This window comes from Neodiprion fabricii, chromosome 3, assembly GCF_021155785.1.
Source record: "Neodiprion fabricii isolate iyNeoFabr1 chromosome 3, iyNeoFabr1.1, whole genome shotgun sequence".
Taxonomy (NCBI): domain Eukaryota; kingdom Metazoa; phylum Arthropoda; class Insecta; order Hymenoptera; family Diprionidae; genus Neodiprion; species Neodiprion fabricii.
The window spans coordinates 3,487,813-3,498,323 of NC_060241.1; positions in this window are offsets into that span (position 1 = coordinate 3,487,813).

Below are 10,511 nucleotides of genomic sequence, written 5' to 3' on the forward strand. Positions count from 1 at the left end.
TAAACATGGTAATAAAAATAATTGTCACATCCTCGATGCCTACTGCTCGTAGATATTGAAAGCATCTTTCGTCACTTGTTTTTAATATGAATTGATGTATGATGTATGTATGATTTAACACGTTTTTTATACATGCATTCGTCATTTTTATATGATTACGTAATTTTTTTTTACGTCAAACCTTATATTTCACCCTAAATCTCCGTGTGCATTGCATAAATATGACTGTAGATGTCTCTTACCCGTTGATGAGAAACAGTCATGGCTAACTCGTTGTCCGTAATTGTCATCGATGAAATTAGATGCTAATACGAACATACGGCCTACCAACATTTTCGATGCAAATTTTGAAGAAGGAGTATGATGCTGAAAATATTTGTACCGTGGACTACACAGTCGTGTTATGGCTGAAGAAATCAATGACGGGTGTTCGAATTACGCAGTGAGCAACGCTTTATCACTTCCAGACAGAATTCGCGAGTTCATTTTCCTGACTTCTCTGGAATTGGACTATGGCTCGTTGGAGTGCATTTTCTGAGATCCTGTGGGTCACATTGTTCGGAATACTAAACGGTTTCGTGCTCTTTTCCGGAGTAATTTTGCGAGAGAAATCGATCGGGCGCAGCCCCAATACGCTGCGATCGACGAATCAAAAGTTACAGCCGAAAAACGAGAACCTGTGTTTTCGACATTTTTCAGCAGGTGCTTTTTCCTTCGTAACTTCTCTCCCGTGGATCCCACGCCATTTTTGCTGCATTTTCTGAGTTCCTGGGTGTCCAATTAGTCGAGTAAGGGTCGTTTGAATGGAATATGAGACCTGGAATTATTTGCCCGAAAAAAAAGTAAGGCTAACCCCTTTGTATTTTTGGCGAAAATTTTCGCGATTCTGAAAAGTGCTGAAATAAATTCTTTCTGGCACTATTCGGACGTAATTTTGCGAGAGAAATCGATTGGGCACAGTCCCAATACGCTGCGAGCAACGAATAAAAAGTTACAGCCGAAAAACGAGAACCTGCGTTTTCGACATTTTTCAGCAGGTGCTTTTTTCTTCGTAACTTCTCTCCTGTTGATCCCTCGCCATTTTTGCTGCGTTTTCTGAGTTCCTGGGTGTCCAATGAGTCTGGTAAGGGTCATTTAAATCGAATCTGAGACCAAAAATTTTTTGCCCGAAAAAAAAGTAAGGCTAACCCCTTTGTATTTTTGGCGAAAATTTTCGCGATTCTGAAAAGTGCTGGAATAAATTCTTTCTGGCACTATTCCGACGTAATTTTGCAAGAGAAATCAATTGGGCGCAGTCCCAATACGCTGCGAACAACGAATAAAAAGTAACAGCCGAAAAACGAGAAACTGCGTTTTCGACATTTTTCAGCAGGTGCTTTTTTCTTCGTAACTTTTCTCCTGTTGATCCCTCGCCATTTTTGCTGCGTTTTCTGAGTTCCTGGGTGTCCAATGAGTCTGGTAAGGGTCATTTAAATCGAATCTGAGACCAAAAATTTTTTGCACGAAAAAAAAGTAAGGCTAACCCCTTTGTATTTTTGGCGAAAATTTTGGCGATTCTGAAAAGTGCTGGAATAAATTCTTTCTGGCACTATTTCGACGTAATTTTCGAAGAGAAATCGATTGGGCGCAGTCCCAATACGCTGCGAGCAACGAATAAAAAGTTACAGCCGAAAAACGAGAACCTATGTTTTTGACATTTTTCAGCAGGTGCTTTTTTCTTCGTAACTTCTCTCCTGTTGATCCCACGCCATTTTTGCTGCGTTTTCTGAGTTCCTGGGTCTCCAATTAGTCTACTAATGGTCATTTAAATCGAATCTGAGACCAAAAATTTTTTGCCCGAAAAAAAAGTAAGGCTAACCCCTTTGTATTTTTGGCGAAAATTTTCGCGATTCTGAAAAGTGCTGGAATAAATTCTTTCTGGCACTATTCCGACGTAATTTTGCAAGAGAAATTGATTGGGCGCAGTCACAATACGCTGCGAACAACGAATGAAAAGTTACAGCCGAAAAACGAGAACCTGCGTTTTCGACATTTTTCAGCAGGTGCTTTTTTCTCCGTAACTTCTCTCCTGTTGATCCCTTGCCATTTTTGCTGCGTTTTCTGAGTTCCTGGGTCTCCAATGAGTCTGGTAAGGGTCATTTAAATCGAATCTGAGACCAAAAATTTTTTGCACGAAAAAAAAGTAAGGCTAACCCCTTTGTATTTTTGGCGAAAATTTTGGCGATTCTGAAAAGTGCTGGAATAAATTCTTTCTGGCACTATTCCGACGTAATTTTCGAAGAGAAATCGATTGGGCGCAGTCCCAATACGCTGCGAGCAACGAATAAAAAGTTACAGCCGAAAAACGAGAACCTATGTTTTTGACATTTTTCAGCAGGTGCTTTTTTCTTCGTAACTTCTCTCCTGTTGATCCCTTGCCATTTTTGCTGCGTTTTCTGAGTTCCTGGGTCTCCAATTAGTCTACTAATGGTCATTCAAATCGAATCTGAGACCAAAAATTTTTTGCCCGAAAAAAAAGTAAGGCTAACCCCTTTGTATTTTTGGCGAAAATTTTCGCGATTCTGAAAAGTGCTGGAATAAATTCTTTCCGGCACTATTCCGACGTAATTTTGCAAGAGAAATCGATTGGGCGCAGTCCCAATACGCTGCGAACAACGAATAAAAAGTTACAGCCGAAAAACGAGAACCTGCGTTTTCGACATTTTTCAGCAGGTGCTTTTTTCTTCGTAACTTCTTTCCTGTTGATCCCTCGCCATTTTTGCTGCGTTTTCTGAGTTCCTGGGTCTCCAATTAGTCTACTAATGGTCATTTAAATCGAATCTGAGACCAAAAATTTTTTGCCCGAAAAAAAAGTAAGGCTAACCCCTTTGTATTTTTGGCGAAAATTTTCGCGATTCTGAAAAGTGCTGGAATAAATTCTTTCTGGCACTATTTCGACGTAATTTTCGAAGAGAAATCGATTGGGCGCAGTCCCAATACGCTGCGAGCAACGAATAAAAAGTTACAGCCGAAAAACGAGAACCTATGTTTTTGACATTTTTCAGCAGGTGCTTTTTTCTTCGTAACTTCTCTCCTGTTGATCCCTTGCCATTTTTGCTGCGTTTTCTGAGTTCCTGGGTCTCCAATTAGTCTACTAATGGTCATTCAAATCGAATCTGAGACCAAAAATTTTTTGCCCGAAAAAAAAGTAAGGCTAACCCCTTTGTATTTTTGGCGAAAATTTTCGCGATTCTGAAAAGTGCTGGAATAAATTCTTTCCGGCACTATTCCGACGTAATTTTGCAAGAGAAATCGATTGGGCGCAGTCCCAATACGCTGCGAACAACGAATAAAAAGTTACAGCCGAAAAACGAGAACCTGCGTTTTCGACATTTTTCAGCAGGTGCTTTTTTCTTCGTAACTTCTTTCCTGTTGATCCCTCGCCATTTTTGCTGCGTTTTCTGAGTTCCTGGGTCTCCAATTAGTCTACTAATGGTCATTTAAATCGAATCTGAGACCAAAAATTTTTTGCCCGAAAAAAAAGTAAGGCTAACCCCTTTGTATTTTTGGCGAAAATTTTCGCGATTCTGAAAAGTGCTGGAATAAATTCTTTCTGGCACTATTTCGACGTAATTTTCGAAGAGAAATCGATTGGGCGCAGTCCCAATACGCTGCGAGCAACGAATAAAAAGTTACAGCCGAAAAACGAGAACCTATGTTTTTGACATTTTTCAGCAGGTGCTTTTTTCTTCGTAACTTCTCTCCTGTTGATCCCTCGCCATTTTTGCTGCGTTTTCTGAGTTCCTGGGTCTCCAAATAGTCTACTAATGGTCATTTAAATCGAATCTGAGACCAAAAATTTTTTGCCCGAAAAAAAAGTAAGGCTAACCCCTTTGTATTTTTTGCGAAAATTTTCGCGATTCTGAAAAGTGCTGGAATAAATTCTTTCCGGCACTATTCCGACGTAATTTTGCAAGAGAAATCGATTGGGCGCAGTCCCAATACGCTGCGAACAACGAATAAAAAGTTACAGCCGAAAAACGAGAACCTGCGTTTTCGACATTTTTCAGCAGGTGCTTTTTTCTCCGTAACTTCTCTCCTGTTGATCCCTTGCCATTTTTGCTGCGTTTTCTGAGTTCCTGGGTCTCCAATTAGTCTACTAATGGTCATTTAAATCGAATCTGAGACCAAAAATTTTTTGCCCGAAAAAAAAGTAAGGCTAACCCCTTTGTATTTTTGGCGAAAATTTTCGCGATTCTGAAAAGTGCTGGAATAAATTCTTTCTGGCACTATTCCGACGTAATTTTGCAAGAGAAATCGATTGGGCGCAGTCCCAATACGCTGCGAACAACGAATAAAAAGTTACAGCCGAAAAACGAGAACCTGCGTTTTCGACATTTTTCAGCAGGTGCTTTTTTCTTCGTAACTTCTCTCCTGTTGATCCCTCGCCATTCTTGCTGCGTTTTCTGAGTTCCTGGGTCTCCAAATAGTCTACTAATGGTCATTTAAATCGAATCTGAGACCAAAAATTTTTTGCCCGAAAAAAAAGTAAGGCTAACCCCTTTGTATTTTTTGCGAAAATTTTCGCGATTCTGAAAAGTGCTGGAATAAATTCTTTCTGGCACTATTTCGACGTAATTTCCGAAGAGAAATCGATTGGGCGCAGTCCCAATACGCTGCGAGCAACGAATAAAAAGTTACAGCCGAAAAACGAGAACCTATGTTTTTGACATTTTTCAGCAGGTGCTTTTTTCTTCGTAACTTCTCTCCTGTTGATCCCACGCCATTTTTGCTGCGTTTTCTGAGTTCCTGGGTGTCCAATGAGTCTGGTAAGGGTCATTTAAATCGAATCTGAGACCAAAAATTTTTTGCCCGAAAAAAAAGTAAGGCTAACCCCTTTGTATTTTTGGCGAAAATTTTCGCGATTCTGAAAAGTGCTGGAATAAATTCTTTCTGGCACTATTCCGACGTAATTTTGCAAGAGAAATCGATTGGGCGCAGTCCCAATACGCTGCGAACAACGAATAAAAAGTTACAGCCGAAAAACGAGAACCTGCGTTTTCGACATTTTTCAGCAGGTGCTTTTTTCTTCGTAACTTCTCTCCTGTTGATCCCTCGCCATTTTTGCTGCGTTTTCTGAGTTCCTGGGTCTCCAAATAGTCTACTAATGGTCATTTAAATCGAATCTGAGACCAAAAATTTTTTGCCCGAAAAAAAAGTAAGGCTAACCCCTTTGTATTTTTTGCGAAAATTTTCGCGATTCTGAAAAGTGCTGGAATAAATTCTTTCTGGCACTATTTCGACGTAATTTCCGAAGAGAAATCGATTGGGCGCAGTCCCAATACGCTGCGAGCAACGAATAAAAAGTTACAGCCGAAAAACGAGAACCTATGTTTTTGACATTTTTCAGCAGGTGCTTTTTTCTTCGTAACTTCTCTCCTGTTGATCCCACGCCATTTTTGCTGCGTTTTCTGAGTTCCTGGGTGTCCAATGAGTCTGGTAAGGGTCATTTAAATCGAATCTGAGACCAAAAATTTTTTGCACGAAAAAAAAGTAAGGCTAACCCCTTTGTATTTTTGGCGAAAATTTTGGCGATTCTGAAAAGTGCTGGAATAAATTCTTTCTGGCACTATTCCGACGTAATTTTGCAAGAGAAATTGATTGGGCGCAGTCACAATACGCTGCGAACAACGAATGAAAAGTTACAGCCGAAAAACGAGAACCTGCGTTTTCGACATTTTTCAGCAGGTGCTTTTTTCTTCGTAACTTCTCTCCTGTTGATCCCTTGCCATTTTTGCTGCGTTTTCTGAGTTCCTGGGTCTCCAATTAGTCTACTAATGGTCATTCAAATCGAATCTGAGACCAAAAATTTTTTGCCCGAAAAAAAAGTAAGGCTAACCCCTTTGTATTTTTGGCGAAAATTTTCGCGATTCTGAAAAGTGCTGGAATAAATTCTTTCCGGCACTATTCCGACGTAATTTTGCAAGAGAAATCGATTGGGCGCAGTCCCAATACGCTGCGAACAACGAATAAAAAGTTACAGCCGAAAAACGAGAACCTGCGTTTTCGACATTTTTCAGCAGGTGCTTTTTTCTTCGTAACTTCTTTCCTGTTGATCCCTCGCCATTTTTGCTGCGTTTTCTGAGTTCCTGGGTCTCCAATTAGTCTACTAATGGTCATTTAAATCGAATCTGAGACCAAAAATTTTTTGCCCGAAAAAAAAGTAAGGCTAACCCCTTTGTATTTTTGGCGAAAATTTTCGCGATTCTGAAAAGTGCTGGAATAAATTCTTTCTGGCACTATTTCGACGTAATTTTCGAAGAGAAATCGATTGGGCGCAGTCCCAATACGCTGCGAGCAACGAAAAAAAAGTTACAGCCGAAAAACGAGAACCTATGTTTTTGACATTTTTCAGCAGGTGCTTTTTTCTTCGTAACTTCTCTCCTGTTGATCCCACGCCATTTTTGCTGCGTTTTCTGAGTTCCTGGGTCTCCAATTAGTCTACTCATGGTCATTTAAATCGAATCTGAGACCAAAAATTTTTTGCCCGAAAAAAAAGTAAGGCTAACCCCTTTGTATTTTTGGCGAAAATTTTCGCGATTCTGAAAAGTGCTGGAATAAATTCTTTCTGGCACTATTCCGACGTAATTTTGCAAGAGAAATCGATTGGGCGCAGTCCCAATACGCTGCGAACAACGAATAAAAAGTTACAGCCGAAAAACGAGAACCTGCGTTTTCGACATTTTTCAGCAGGTGCTTTTTTCTTCGTAACTTCTCTCCTGTTGATCCCTCGCCATTTTTGCTGCGTTTTCTGAGTTCCTGGGTCTCCAAATAGTCTACTAATGGTCATTTAAATCGAATCTGAGACCAAAAATTTTTTGCCCGAAAAAAAAGTAAGGCTAACCCCTTTGTATTTTTTGCGAAAATTTTCGCGATTCTGAAAAGTGCTGGAATAAATTCTTTCTGGCACTATTTCGACGTAATTTCCGAAGAGAAATCGATTGGGCGCAGTCCCAATACGCTGCGAGCAACGAATAAAAAGTTACAGCCGAAAAACGAGAACCTGCGTTTTCGACATTTTTCAGCAGGTGCTTTTTTCTTCGTAACTTCTCTCCTGTTGACCCCACGCCATTTTTGCTGCGTTTTCTGAGTTCCTGGGTCTCCAATTAGTCTGGTAAGGGTCATTTAAATCGAATCTGAGACCAAAAATTTTTTGCACGAAAAAAAAGTAAGGCTAACCCCTTTGTATTTTTGGCGAAAATTTTCGCGATTCTGAAAAGTGCTGGAATAAATTCTTTCTGGCACTATTCCGACGTAATTTTGCAAGAGAAATCGATTGGGCGCAGTCCCAATACGCTGCGAACAACGAATAAAAAGTTACAGCCGAAAAACGAGAACCTATGTTTTTGACATTTTTCAGCAGGTGCTTTTTTCTTCGTAACTTCTCTCCTGTTGATCCCACGCCATTTTTGCTGCGTTTTCTGAGTTCCTGGGTGTCCAATGAGTCTGGTAAGGGTCATTTAAATCGAATCTGAGACCAAAAATTTTTTGCACGAAAAAAAAGTAAGGCTAACCCCTTTGTATTTTTGGCGAAAATTTTGGCGATTCTGAAAAGTGCTGGAATAAATTCTTTCTGGCACTATTCCGACGTAATTTTCGAAGAGAAATCGATTGGGCGCAGTCCCAATACGCTGCGAGCAACGAATAAAAAGTTACAGCCGAAAAACGAGAACCTATGTTTTTGACATTTTTCAGCAGGTGCTTTTTTCTTCGTAACTTCTCTCCTGTTGATCCCACGCCATTTTTGCTGCGTTTTCTGAGTTCCTGGGTCTCCAATTAGTCTACTAATGGTCATTCAAATCGAATCTGAGACCAAAAATTTTTTGCCCGAAAAAAAAGTAAGGCTAACCCCTTTGTATTTTTGGCGAAAATTTTCGCGATTCTGAAAAGTGCTGGAATAAATTCTTTCTGGCACTATTCCGACGTAATTTTGCAAGAGAAATCGATTGGGCGCAGTCCCAATACGCTGCGAACAACGAATAAAAAGTTACAGCCGAAAAACGAGAACCTGCGTTTTCGACATTTTTCAGCAGGTGCTTTTTTCTTCGTAACTTCTCTCCTGTTGATCCCTTGCCATTTTTGCTGCGTTTTCTGAGTTCCTGGGTCTCCAATTAGTCTACTAATGGTCATTCAAATCGAATCTGAGACCAAAAATTTTTTGCCCGAAAAAAAAGTAAGGCTAACCCCTTTGTATTTTTGGCGAAAATTTTCGCGATTCTGAAAAGTGCTGGAATAAATTCTTTCCGGCACTATTCCGACGTAATTTTGCAAGAGAAATCGATTGGGCGCAGTCCCAATACGCTGCGAACAACGAATAAAAAGATACAGCCGAAAAACGAGAACCTGCGTTTTCGACATTTTTCAGCAGGTGCTTTTTTCTTCGTAACTTCTCTCCTGTTGATCCCTCGCCATTTTTGCTGCGTTTTCTGAGTTCCTGGGTCTCCAAATAGTCTACTAATGGTCATTCAAATCGAATCTGAGACCAAAAATTTTTTGCCCGAAAAAAAAGTAAGGCTAACCCCTTTGTATTTTTTGCGAAAATTTTCGCGATTCTGAAAAGTGCTGGAATAAATTCTTTCTGGCACTATTTCGACGTAATTTCCGAAGAGAAATCGATTGGGCGCAGTCCTAATACGCTGCGAGCAACGAATAAAAAGTTACAGCCGAAAAACGAGAACCTATGTTTTTGACATTTTTCAGCAGGTGCTTTTTTCTTCGTAACTTCTTTCCTGTTGATCCCTCGCCATTTTTGCTGCGTTTTCTGAGTTCCTGGGTGTCCAATGAGTCTGGTAAGGGTCATTTAAATCGAATCTGAGACCAAAAATTTTTTGCACGAAAAAAAAGTAAGGCTAACCCCTTTGTATTTTTGGCGAAAATTTTGGCGATTCTGAAAAGTGCTGGAATAAATTCTTTCTGGCACTATTCCGACGTAATTTTGCAAGAGAAATCGATTGGGCGCAGTCCCAATACGCTGCGAACAACGAATAAAAAGTTACAGCCGAAAAACGAGAACCTGCGTTTTCGACATTTTTCAGCAGGTGCTTTTTTCTTCGTAACTTCTTTCCTGTTGATCCCTCGCCATTTTTGCTGCGTTTTCTGAGTTCCTGGGTCTCCAATTAGTCTACTAATGGTCATTTAAATCGAATCTGAGACCAAAAATTTTTTGCCCGAAAAAAAAGTAAGGCTAACCCCTTTGTATTTTTGGCGAAAATTTTCGCGATTCTGAAAAGTGCTGGAATAAATTCTTTCATGCACTATTCCGACGTAATTTTGCGAGAGAAATCGATTGGGCGCAGTCCCAATACGCTGCGAACAACGCATCAAAAGTTACAGCTGAGCAACGGAAGATTTTCTCTGTAATTTTCCTGGTTTTGGTCCTACGCTCTTTATTCCGCGTGTTCTGAGGTTTGGGGGTGAAATAGTCAGAAGTAAGTCGTACAAGTCGAAGGTGTGACGAAAGATTTTCTGTCCGAACACACAGTAGGGCTGAGCCTATCTGATTTTTGGTGAAAATACGGACGGTTCCAAATAATGCCGGAATTGTTACTTACTGGCAATATATCGATCAAGTTTTGTACGAAGAATGGACTCAACGCTGTCCAGAGTCGCTGCTATCAGCTTATCACGTGTTAGACTACGAGAAGAATGTAACATCTTTGTCTTTTTACAGTCATCGATCTAACGGTCTCATAGAAGTCACCTTCGTGTTTTCTGTACTTCGTAGGGTCCAATCAGTCGAAGAAGGTTCCTCAGATCAATCCAACGAGCATAAAATTCCAAAATCTTAGAAAAAGTGAGAATAATCTCTTGAAATTCCTTACAGCCACAATTTTACTGATCCAAATCAATGAATGGAAAGAGTTTATGAATACTGCATATCGTCGTGATTTCCTCGGAGGGGTCGAAATTGCTTGATTCACAATCACTGCAAACAACGGCAAGAATCACAAGTGAAATCTAGCAAGCATCACGCTGAAAAGGTCGATTATTTCTCGGAGATTCTGATATTCAGTGCTCAAAACCGAAAGGACGTCAACCATGGTTTCGCGAATTCCGGGTACAACCCCCTCTCCTTTATTCTTGTTACATCCGTTATTACGGCTGCTCAATTTTGAATTCTGAAAGAATGAGGGACACTCCCTTTGCTCGGAGCCTTGGATATTAATTTTACGCTATGACTTATTGTTCAACAATGTCATAATTTATTGGATTGCGGAACGAAAGCAAAGGTGCCTAATGCAGTTATACTCATACAGAAATCATACTTATACTTGGCCACAAACACATCCGTAACTACAATGATCATTCGACTCTTATAAAATAGAAATCAAAATTATAAAACTAATTCGCATACATTAAAGTAGCATGGTTCACATATTTATTCTATAGTTTATTTACACATAAAACTATCATCAAGGTGGTTGTATTCAACGAAATGGAGTTAATGTGAATCGTGGAATTCGTCACGTGAA